The 11,444-nt window shown below is 35.0% G+C and overlaps 1 long non-coding RNA gene across 1 annotated transcript; it reads left to right on the top strand.

The window, feature by feature from the left end:
- The first annotated feature begins 30 nt into the window (after nt 1-30).
- LOC116662530 lies at nt 31-9,510 on the top strand. The gene is made up of 3 exons (XR_004318495.1): nt 31-402; nt 8,004-8,008; nt 9,499-9,510. It is a non-coding gene; the product is annotated as an uncharacterized LOC116662530 (long non-coding RNA).
- The last annotated feature ends 1,934 nt before the right edge of the window (nt 9,511-11,444 follow it).

Below are 11,444 nucleotides of genomic sequence, written 5' to 3'. Positions count from 1 at the left end.
ATCTTCTAGAAGTTTTAGTTTCATGTTTTCCATTAGGTCTGTGATCTGTTTTGAGAATTTTTTAGGATGTAAGGTCTGTGTATAAATTCTTTTGTTGTTGTTCTTTTATGTTTCTTTGTTTTTTAGTTTATTTTGTTTTGTTTTTCCTGTGGACATCCAATTGTTTTAGCACCGTTTGTTGAAACATCTATTGTTTTTTATTGGATTGCATTTGTTCATTTGTCAAAGATTAGTTGACCATACTTGTGTGGTTTATTTCTGGGCTCTATGTTCCATTGATCTATTTGTCTATTCTTGTGCCAGTACCACACTATCTTGATTACTGTAGCTTTATATTAAGTCTTGAAGTAAGATAGTGTCAGCCCTCCAACTTCGTTCATCTGCAGTATTATGTTGGCCATTGTGAATCTTTTCCCTTTCTGTATAACCTTATTCGTGAGGGTTTTTTGTGTAAATTTAGGATACAACCTAAAAAGTCTAAAGATCACTAATCAAAATGAAAGCATGTACTTCTACTTTTACATGTAACAGAGTAAACATCATGGTGATCATTTAGAAATAAAAATGATTTATTTGCCACAAACTCAAATGAGTTTTTCCAGGAGCCCCTATCTTATGAGCTATGTTGCTAAGGAATGCTAAATTTCTCTTTCTTGCTATTTGAATGTCCCATTTGTCAGTTCAGGGAACAGAAGATCAGAAGGAATTTCCAACACTCATACTATAGAATGTATAAAATGGTGGGCCCTGTTATGTTTCCTACATTTTTCTTGAGTGATATGTAAAATGGTACATTCCAAAGGCTAACAACTAGTAGTAAAGATAGGACTTTATTCCTCCTACATATTAAGCACAAGGGAATTTGAGATACTTCTTTATCTAAGTTCAGTCTTTTGGGTCTTAGTATGTTACCTTTGACTTTTCAGGTACAAACTCAAGATTCTCTGTAGATTCATAGTAATTTGGGCACTATTGGAGAACAAACATTATGGGGACTATCTGTATTAGGACCAAAAATGAATTCAAATTTTTGAGAGTTAGTACCTGTAGTCAATTAAATCATTCATTATTTATTCTCTAAAGTCTTTTATCAGTTCTTAGAGCCTTCTTTACTATTGCATTACCTGACTAAATTCACAGAACTGCTCCCTTTCCTTCTTTCAGAGGATATCTCCCAAAATCTTACTCTGTTCTAAAAACACTTTGTGAGCACCTTTTTTCACTGGCAGGCATGTTCCATATTTATTTAGCTGCTTCTCTTTCCTTCATGCCTGTACAAATGGTATTAACTCTGTTAAAATTTGTAGGACAAGGATGGATGTGTTAACTTGATCCCATATGAGGGGACATTAAAAGCAAAATTTCAAAAGAGAATAGCATAGCATAACAATCATTAATAGGCATGAGCACAATGTGTCTTCAGTGGGCGTCCATGGTCATGCTGTAGGCATTTGATCACCACATAGTGGTGTATTGGGCTTTCAGTCACAGTTGATTGGAAAGAACCAGCAGACCCTTACACACACACACACACACACACACACAGTGTAAAGTTTAACTGTCTTCCCCCATAAACTGTCTCAGCAGGGAACATCCTTCATTGCTCATTCTTCTCATTTTCTAAAGAATGTGAGTCCCACCCAATGAAAGTTCTGTTTTGGAGTGACTCATCTCTTTCAGTAACATTACCAGCATTTCCACTTTGTTCCAGTTAACAAGATGCAGTCCCCAGAATAATTTAATGCCCTCCTTCTAATTGCCAAGGCTAATAGAGGAACTGCTACAACTCTTCAAATGCTTTTCATTTACATGTTGATTTCTCGCTTCCCACTTGGGAAAGGTGTGTTTGGTTCTAACTGCTTTTGATCTAATGGTTCTGTAGTCTGACCTACTTTCATTTTCCTTACTGCTGACATTTATTTTATTTTCTTTATTTAAGGGCAGAAAATAACAGAAGAGGTAATCAGCATGCATTTAGGTCATTGTAAGTGTCCCAGTTACATTTGCATTTTTCTGCTTAAAGTCTATTTCTGCCTTTGAATGATTTAAGATATTTGGACAAGGGGAAAAATAACCCTTCCTTCCCATAAATCCATAGTGAGAACAAAAAGAATACATAATCCACCTGCCTTGATTCAGGACCATGTAAGTTACAACAGCTGCAGTCATAGATTTTGTCTGGCTTCCAGAAACCATCCCTTTGGGACCAAAATCCAGGTAAGACAGGGAGCCTCCCATGACCCCAAAGCACTAGAGGCTTCGAAGGACCCAGGGGGCAGAAGCCTACCTTTTTGATTACTGAGTTTCAAGGCAGAGTGTGAAATTCCTCCCACATAGGAGAGGTGATATCCAAGGAAGGAATCCCAGAGCTCTGTCTGTCTCTCTTACTGTGGGTAATAGCACGAGCATTATGCTTCAGGGGTCATTTACATATGTCAGGAATCAGAATGAGGATGTTAAAGACCTGCAAAATGATTAAGTAGCAGTAAGGACAGTGAATCTAAGAAGGCAAAATAGTGCCAGAAATCAGTATTTGGGATAGATACTGAAGACAGACGGGAACCACGGTGATGAGTTTAGTAATTTATGGGCTCCAGAGAGTGGGAGGAGCTCATCTGTGCCACCAGTTAGAGGACTCACATTAATTTCTTAGTTGTGGTTTTCTTTTACTCTGCAAGGATTCAGAGTGCAGCGTTTCCCAAACTGCATTCTACATCGTGTTAGTTGCTAGTAAGGCTAATACTTGTTTCTGTGGTCAAATAAGTTCAAGGCATGCTGATTTACAGAAATTTTGCTACTCTTGTTTTGTTGTTAATTTACAGTTTCTCTAAGTATTTAATATGGAAATGCATGTTGTGACTCTCCAAAAGAAAAGAAAAGTACTAAATATATTTCAAACTATTGACCAAGGAATCCCTCTATGGAAAAATACTGTTTTTAATGTTTATTGCAATAATATATGCATATGGTCACAAAATCAGATATTGCCAATGAAATGGTCACGACCATCGCAGTCTCTGACCTCCCATTTCTGGTCAGTATATTTCTGCTCTAATAGGAAACTTCCTTTAACCAGGTCTGTTTTAAGATTTTCTGGTGATTATCCAATTTTTCTAAATAATACATTTAGAGTTATTTATTATCGAACTTTAGAAATGAACTTTTGACCATCTGCATTGCAAGCTGGGAATTTTTAGTTCACTTACACCATGCATCCACTCTCTTTCCACTCTCTTTTTAAAATAGTGGTATAATTATTTTTAGTTACATTAATCATGACCTTTGTAACTTTAAATGAATACACACAAAAGTATTTCTTAACCCAATCCATTTTTTTGTTTCTTTTATTTCAAAGTAATTTTAGACTTAGAAAAGTGTTGCAAAGATAGCACAGAGAGATTTCATATACCCTTCACCCAGCTCCCCACAATGTTAACATCTTATATGACCATGGTGCACTTATCAAAATAAAGAAACTCACACTAGTACAACACTATTAACTAAATGAGAGGCTTTGTTTTTCTCTTGGTGCATTCTTTTTCTGTTTCTTTCATGATCTAATCATAGATACCACATTGTATTTAGTCAACTTTTCTCCTAACTCTCCTCCAATCTGTAAGCGTTTCTTAGTTTCCTTGTCTGTCATAACCTCAAAACTTTCAAAGAGTAGTGGTCAGGTTTTTGTCTGATATTATATCATGATTGTACTGAAGTTATGGGTTTGGGGGAAGAATACCACAGGGCTACCCTTATCATATCAGGGGTACATGATATCAACATGACTTATTACTGGTGATGTTAACCTGAATCACTTGGATAAGGGGCCATCAACAAGGTTTCTCGACTGTTAATTACCATTTTTCCCTTTCCATGGTGCTATTCATTAGAAGTGAGTCACTGAGTGCAACTGTACTCACAGGTGAAAGAATTAAGCTCCAGTTCTTGCTGTCATGGATTTCAAAGAGTTGTGGGTTTATGCTCAAGTCACCACAAAAAAATAATAGTTTGGTGGGGAAGATACTTTGAGACTATGCAAATATTGCCTTAAGGATTCTCCCACTAATTCAGAATTTGTCAGTGGATCTTGCCCGCAGTAATTATTATTATGGTTTTTCTAATGGTGATTTTCTATTTCCCTCATTCCTTTTACATTTATAAATTAGAATTCTTCTGTAAGGAAGCCGTTCCCTCTCTTCTGTTTAGTCATTTATGTATGTATGTATTCAAACATTATTTATATTAGTATGGGCTCATGGATATTTATTTTTTTTCTTTCAGTTATAATAAAATAATATAATTTATTTTCTCACTTAAGCTGTTCCAGCTTTTAACCATGGGCAGTTTTATCAAGTTAACACACATCCTTTTGACTTGCCCCATCTTTTTTTTTTAGGACTTCTTTACTTTCTGGCACTACAAGATAGTGAAAACTCACTTTCCCTACTCCAGCCCTAGAATCAGCTATTTCTCCAAGTTTTCCCTGACTCCTTTTATTAAAGAATGGCATTTAGAAACAAATATCTGAGCACTAGACGTACTCATTGTAAATGAAGTATCATGGCTTGTGGTCCCTTTCAGTGAACAAAGCTAGGAAGTAAAGTATGTACACTAACCTATGTGTACACAAATAACTAATTTTTTTTTACCTGTCAGTATATGTTGTGTGTGTGTGTGCGCTTGTAAACATGAGTTCATGCTAATATCTCAAACTCTAATCTGTCACTATAGGTTTCTTTCTAGCATTTCCAACTTGCTTATTTGTAAATCCTTTCTCTGACAGTAAAAGTGACTGGGGTCTCATAATCTGAAATGTACTTACTTATTTATTAAATCTAGTGTACAGATACAGTACTTACAGAATTGCTAAGTTATATTCCTGTAAGAAATAAATTTATGAAGTATAATATAGTTTTGGGTACAGTTCTTTTTTTCCTTTAAGCTTAGAAAATCTAACCATTTCTGTTTTTCAGAATTATTTGGCATCTTTCTTCCCCATTCCCTTCAACGAGTTTATGCCATAAAAATTAATGTACAGTGCTATGGACTGTGGTAAAGTCATGTGTCCACCATCACAGTAACAGGTAGAAGAGTTACGTTGCCCTAAAAATTGCCTTGTGTGACCCATTTGGAGTCTACCTCTCTCCTAGTCCCAATTCCTGGCAACTACTGACCTGTTTTCTATCCTTATAGTTTTGTCTTTTCCAGAATGTTATTTAATTTGAATCATACAATATGTGGACTTTGGGATCTGGCTTCTTTCACTTAGCAATACACATATAATTCATCCTTTTTGTTGAGTGAATTAATAGTTTATTTCTATTTATTGCTGAGTAATATTCCATTGTATGGGTGCATCTAGTTTGTTTACCTACTGAAGGACATCTGGGTTGCTTCCAGTTTTGACCATTATGAAAACAGGTTTTTGTATGAACATAAAATTATAATTCACTTAAGAGTGTGACTACTTAGTCATATGGTTAAGTGTGTGTTTATTAAAAACTGCCAAATTTTTCTAAAATGGCTGTACTATTTTGCATTTCTATTATCAATGAATGAGAGTTCCTGTTACTCCTCATTGTCTCCAGCACCTGATATGGTCAGGATTTGGGGAGGCGGGGGGGAGGGATGCTTTTGCTTTTAATTTTAACTATTGTAAGAATTATGTACTCGTATTTTATTATAGTTTTAATTTGTTTTTCCTTAAAGAAATAGCCAGTAAAGCTACCTGGGCATAGAGTATTCTTTTATGGAAGGTTATTAATTACTTATTCAACTTATCTAATAAATAGAGGACTATTCAGGTTATCTGTTTCCTCTTAACTGACTTTTCACAGTTTGTGTCTTTCAAGGAATTGGTCCGTTTTACTGTAGCACTTACGGTCAGAGATGTATTCTTACTAGTCTCTTGTTAATCTTTCAATCTGTGTCAGTAGTGATGTCCTCTCTTCCTTATCTCATTCTGCTCTTTTGTGTCTCCTCTCTTTTGTTTCCTGGTCATTCTGGCTAGATATTTACTCATTTTAATCATTTTCTCAAGAACCAGCTCTGAGTTTTATTGATTTTCTCTATTGTTTCTGTTTTCAGTTTTACTTATTTCTGTACTAACCTTTATTATTTACTTCTTTCTGCTGTTTTTGGTTTAATTTCTCTTTTTTCTCTAGTTTCTTAAGTTGGTAACTTAGGTTGCTGATTTTTAGATCTTTTTAGTTTTCTAATATAAGCATTTAATTCTCTAATTTTCCCTCTGAGCACTGTTTTACTTGTATCATGCTAAATTTTATATGTTTTATTTCCATTTTAATTGAGTGCAAAATATATTTTAAACATTTCCCCTTGAGTTCTTATTGGACCCGTAAGTAATTAAGAATTATATTGCTTAATTTTAAAGTATTTGTAAACATTTTCTATATCTTCTTGTTATTGATTATGTGTTTAATTTTGTTATGGACTAAGATATTTTGTACTATTTAAATCATTTTAAATTTGTTAAGATTTCCTTTATGGCTAAGTATGTGGTCTATCTTGGTGAATGTTTCATGTGTACTTGAGAAGAATGTGTATTCTGCTGTTGTTGGGTGAACGATTCCATAAATGTCAAATAAGTCACATTGGTTGATAGTGTTGTTCTTTTCATCTTTCACCTTAATTATTTCCTGCCTTCTTCTTCAATTAATTATCGAGAAGAGAGTGTTGAAGTCTCCCAACTATAGTTATGGGTTGTCAATTTCTTCTTTCAAATCTATCAGTTTTTGCCTCATGTGTTTTGAAGCTCTGTTATTAAGTGCACATAGATTTAGAATTTGTACTGCTTATTGAAAAATTGCCCTTTTTATCTTTATGTAATATCTCTTTATATCCCTGGTAGCATTCTTGTTCTAAAGTCTTCTTTGCCTGAAATGAGCTACTCCACCTTTGTTTTAGTTAGCATTTATATAGTATACTTTTCTCCATCCTTTTAAACTTTTGGGCTTTTTTTATATTTAGAGTGAATTTTTGTAGATAATATATAGTTAAGTCTTGGTTTTTCATCAGTCTCACAATTTCTGTCTTTTAAATGGTTTGTTTATATCATTCACATTAAAGCATTATTGCTTTAACATCTCCACTCTTTTTTTTCCCCTTTTTCTTATTTTCTCTTTTGTTAATTGAGGATCTTTATGATTTCATTTCATTTTCTCTCTTGATTTATTACTTACACTTTTTTCTACCTCCTTTCTAAATTTAGATATGCATTTATTTTTATGTTCATAATGCTGACAACATTGTGTTCAAAAATCATAATTCTGAAAGTCTCATACTTAGCCCATAGGTTGAGCCTAAATTTTATATTTACAACACAATGGCTGTGTAATGTTCACTGGAGAATCATAAATTGTGCTATGATTACATTTCTTTCTTTTCAATTTAAATACATAATCCTCTACAGTACTCAAAGAAAAATGTTCAGAAGGTTTCCCATTTCTTACATGCCAGTAACTCTTCAAAAGCATGCTGCATTTTGCTTTATATTTGAACCATGTCTTTCTCAGATTTATTCATTGTTTACAGTGTTTTTTATTGATGTGCTTTCTCTCTTTGCATGAAGGTGACACATATGCAATATTTACCATATTCTTTACTTTTCCAGAGTTTACATCTTTTTTCTGCTGGTAGAATCCATTGAGCTAGTTTCCTTGAAGCCTACTCATTTCTCATTGCAATTTGGACCATGACTTTTTTGCATAGTATGTTGTTCTTTCTTGAGTATCCAGTTATCTTTTTTTTTTTTCTTGTTCTCTGCCTCTGTCATATTTAAACTGATTTCACTGATTCATTATTAAAGAGTCCTCCATTCTCCTCCTCAGATTTGGACTGATTTCTTCCTAGGCCTATTGGGGAATCTTTTACTGCTCTCCTAGTATATAATAACTGTTTCTTGAATCCTATAACTTCCTCCTTCTAGGGCTACCTCTTTGCTGGAACATATCCTTAGGTACCCTCATAGGAAAATGCTTTGGGAGGAGTAAGGGTCAACTTTGTATATTTTACATGGCTGAAAACTGTCTTTACTCTGGTCTCAAAAAAGAAAAAAAAAAAAAAACTAATGATTTGAATATGTAGAGATACAAGTTTAAAATAATTTCACCATTACAAATTAAAAGGCTTTGCTCCAATTTTGTCATTGAGAATTTTTATACTCTGATTATTGATTCTTTGAGGTGATCAGTTTTTGCTCCCTGGAAGCTTGTATGATCTTTACTTTTTTTTTTATTTCCCCTATCCTGAAATTTCTCATTGATAGTCTAACAAGTATCTTACTTGGCACTCAGGCCTTTCCCAAACTAGTCATTCAGATGTTGTATCTCTTGGGTTGACCTTAAATATATTTTCCTTTCTCTCACATTTAATGGTTGTCTTTTGTTTTACAGTTTAGGGGAATTTGCTTACTCTATCTTTAATAACATTTTACTTTAACAACCATATTTTTAGTTATAAAAATCTCATATTACCTAATTGTTCCAGTTTTATAGTATTTCCTTGATTTGGCAGTTCGTATCTTCTCAGTTTTCTTGAATACAGTAACAAGAGAGGTGCTCAGTTTTAGTTATTCTTGACTGCTTGTTTTTTGCCCATTTAAGTTCATTTCTGTGTTCTAAGTCATGGATCAGTTTTCTACTTGTTTATGATCCATAACTTTTCTGTTTTAGGCTGTTCTCAAATGTTTGATTAAAATTGGTTCTTTAGTCATACATAACAATAAGGCAATAGGAAGATTGGCTGGGAGCCCTATGTTACTGGGAAAAGTTTTATATCTGCCACGGTTGGTTTTAAGATAAGTAAGGTAGGATGGGCTCTGCAAATGGCAGAAAATGAAGGACTTTATTTTGGGGCTCAGTTATTCATACTGGCTGCTCCATAATCATCCAAGACAATTTGTTCAACTCATTTGGGATGAGATCTATCTGAGGTTCATTTGGTCCAAGATTTAAATACCTGGCTGCCAGCCTTCTGTAACTCAATATGGGGTGGTTTATTGTTTTGTATAGCCTTCTGATTAATTATCCCCTATGGTTTTAGATCCACCTTTCACTCATGCCCCATTGTACTTGAAAATTTAAATTAGAAGCTTCGTCAGTGTTCTGCTGGGGGAAAGCAGCTGCCTTATTCTTGGAGACTTTTGTTTGTATGTTTTAGCCTCTGGTTTCTACTTCTTAGCTTCATCAATTGAAAATTCCATCCTTTTCCATCTTCTGGAAATTTGATGGAATGTTTTGTCCTATATTATGCCCATTCCCTTCCCATTATCTTTATTATTTGGGGTTTATACCAATTTTTTTTTAATTTTGTTGTATTAGGATCTTGTGAGGTAGAAAGGATAAATGCAGTTATTCAGTGTGCTAACTTGGTCTGCTCACAAGCTTTTGCAACAAGCATAAACATTCTCCAAAAAAAGCTTAAGGAGAAGATAACTGGATACTCAATGTGATGGAAAAACAAACATTTAGCTGGGATTTCAAGAAACAAGAGATCTATCTTTGATGGAGAAATTACTCCTTTGCACTTGAGTTGTTTCCTCATAAATTAGGGTGTTTTCCTCCTTACTGCCTGTGAGAGTACATGACTCTTATCCTTTTCCATGGTGATCACTGTGGTGAAATAGGAAGAACATGGATTTTGTGTTAGGTGGACTTGACTTTGAATCCTGACTTTTGTTCCTAAGGATATTGGGGATTATCTACATCTCATTAGGTATCAGTTTCTCAATTTCTTAATGATATTCATCGCTAACATCTCCAGAAAGGATATACACACATATACATGTAAAATGAATACAAAAGCGACAAAATGAATATAAATAAATATATCATTTGGATTTAATATAAAATTTTACTAGATTACAGTGGCACTTTGTTATACTGTTGTGCTAATTAGTCTCTGGTTGCCTCCCTAGATCCATTCTTTAGACTTTCTGCCCAGCTTTGAGTCCTGAATAGGCTGCATAGATCATTTCTCAGGCACTCCGGCTGTGTAAATTTGAGATTAGAGGACAAAAGGAAGGTGACATGAGGAAGTTGTGGGAAGAGGTTTCTTTCCTGCTTCCTCACTGGATGGCAAGTTAAAGTCCCACTCCTGAAGCCCCTCCTCCACTGCCCCAGACTGACCTGGGCGTCATTAACTCTATCTCACCCTTTGACCCTTATGATGTAAAGAGATAGTAATAGCTTCCTGTGATGCTTGTCTCTGGGTGCCTCATCCTTTGCTTTTTTCACTTAAACCACCCCCACCCTACCCTGCCATAACTAGAACCTCGTTAGAGTCTCTTCATTTGGACTATCTGGGTGAATTCTGTTTCCTCTCTAGATCTTGGTTGATACAATTGGTGACTAAACATCTTATAAAGCAAGGTTCCAGCACATTTCCTGAAGAGAACAAGGATGGAGAGACAGATGAGGAAGGTGTCTTCTTTCTTTTCTGGGTGAAAGCCTGGATCCTGTGACGTTTTTGAAGACCAGCAGTTTTCTTGGGCATCTTTCCAGCTCTCATTTCACTCCTATTATTTAATCAGATTTATGTAATGAAGATTTTCCCAAGCATCCAGCTGTAGCCCTCCTCTTTGTGCAATCAGGCTGATAGCAGAAGTGCCATTAGATGGTCTCGGGGGAGTAGGAGGATGATGTTAAGCTCTTTGATAATCTGCTTCAGTCTTCACCTTTGAAACGAAGATTCAACATTTGCTCAACCAACGCAAGTCCCTCCAAAACACCAATATCCTGTTTTCAACTTTTAAACCAACTGCCAAGTCTAAGCTCCTCCTGTGTAGAAATACTTGAGCTACCCCTGCCATTATGTCTTCTCTTCCCTGCCCCACATTAATCAGTGACCTGTAACATCATTAGCAAGACCCTCGAATAGGTAATGTACCTGCCTGGTGTCCTGGTGTTCTAAGGCCAGTACCTTCTACATACATCAGAACTCGAATGCAAATGAAGTTGTTAGGCATTGTATGAAGTAAATTAATCAGAAAGGTTCTTGTCTTCTATAAACTGAAGATATAGCATGCAAATATAAATCAATAAACCTTAAATTAAATACTGGTAAAGTTACTGTCATTTGATGAGTTCATTTGGTAGGACAGAAGAAGCTGCTTGTCAAATATAATTACCATCATTCTCCTAAGAAGCAGAGGCCTCCTCAAAGAGAACTGAAGTGTTCTTTGAATGCAAGAGGGAGGGAACCTACCAAACTGAGTGGCAATATTCGTCAAGGCTAAAAGTACATGTAGGGTTAAAACTAGAGGCTGATATAAGAGGAAGAGTCAGTTGTCTGAAATGGAAGGAGCAAAACAACAACAACAATTTTTAAAAGTACATTGGCAAATAAACACAAGGAGTGATCTTGAACACTGATGTTTTATATTTTAAGTTTTTAAACAAAACTTTTAAAAGAATATGACATACTTTCAA

Source organism: Camelus ferus, unplaced genomic scaffold (genome assembly GCF_009834535.1).
Source record: "Camelus ferus isolate YT-003-E unplaced genomic scaffold, BCGSAC_Cfer_1.0 contig299, whole genome shotgun sequence".
NCBI lineage: Eukaryota > Metazoa > Chordata > Mammalia > Artiodactyla > Camelidae > Camelus > Camelus ferus.
This window is presented reverse-complemented; position numbering and strand designations above follow the sequence as displayed.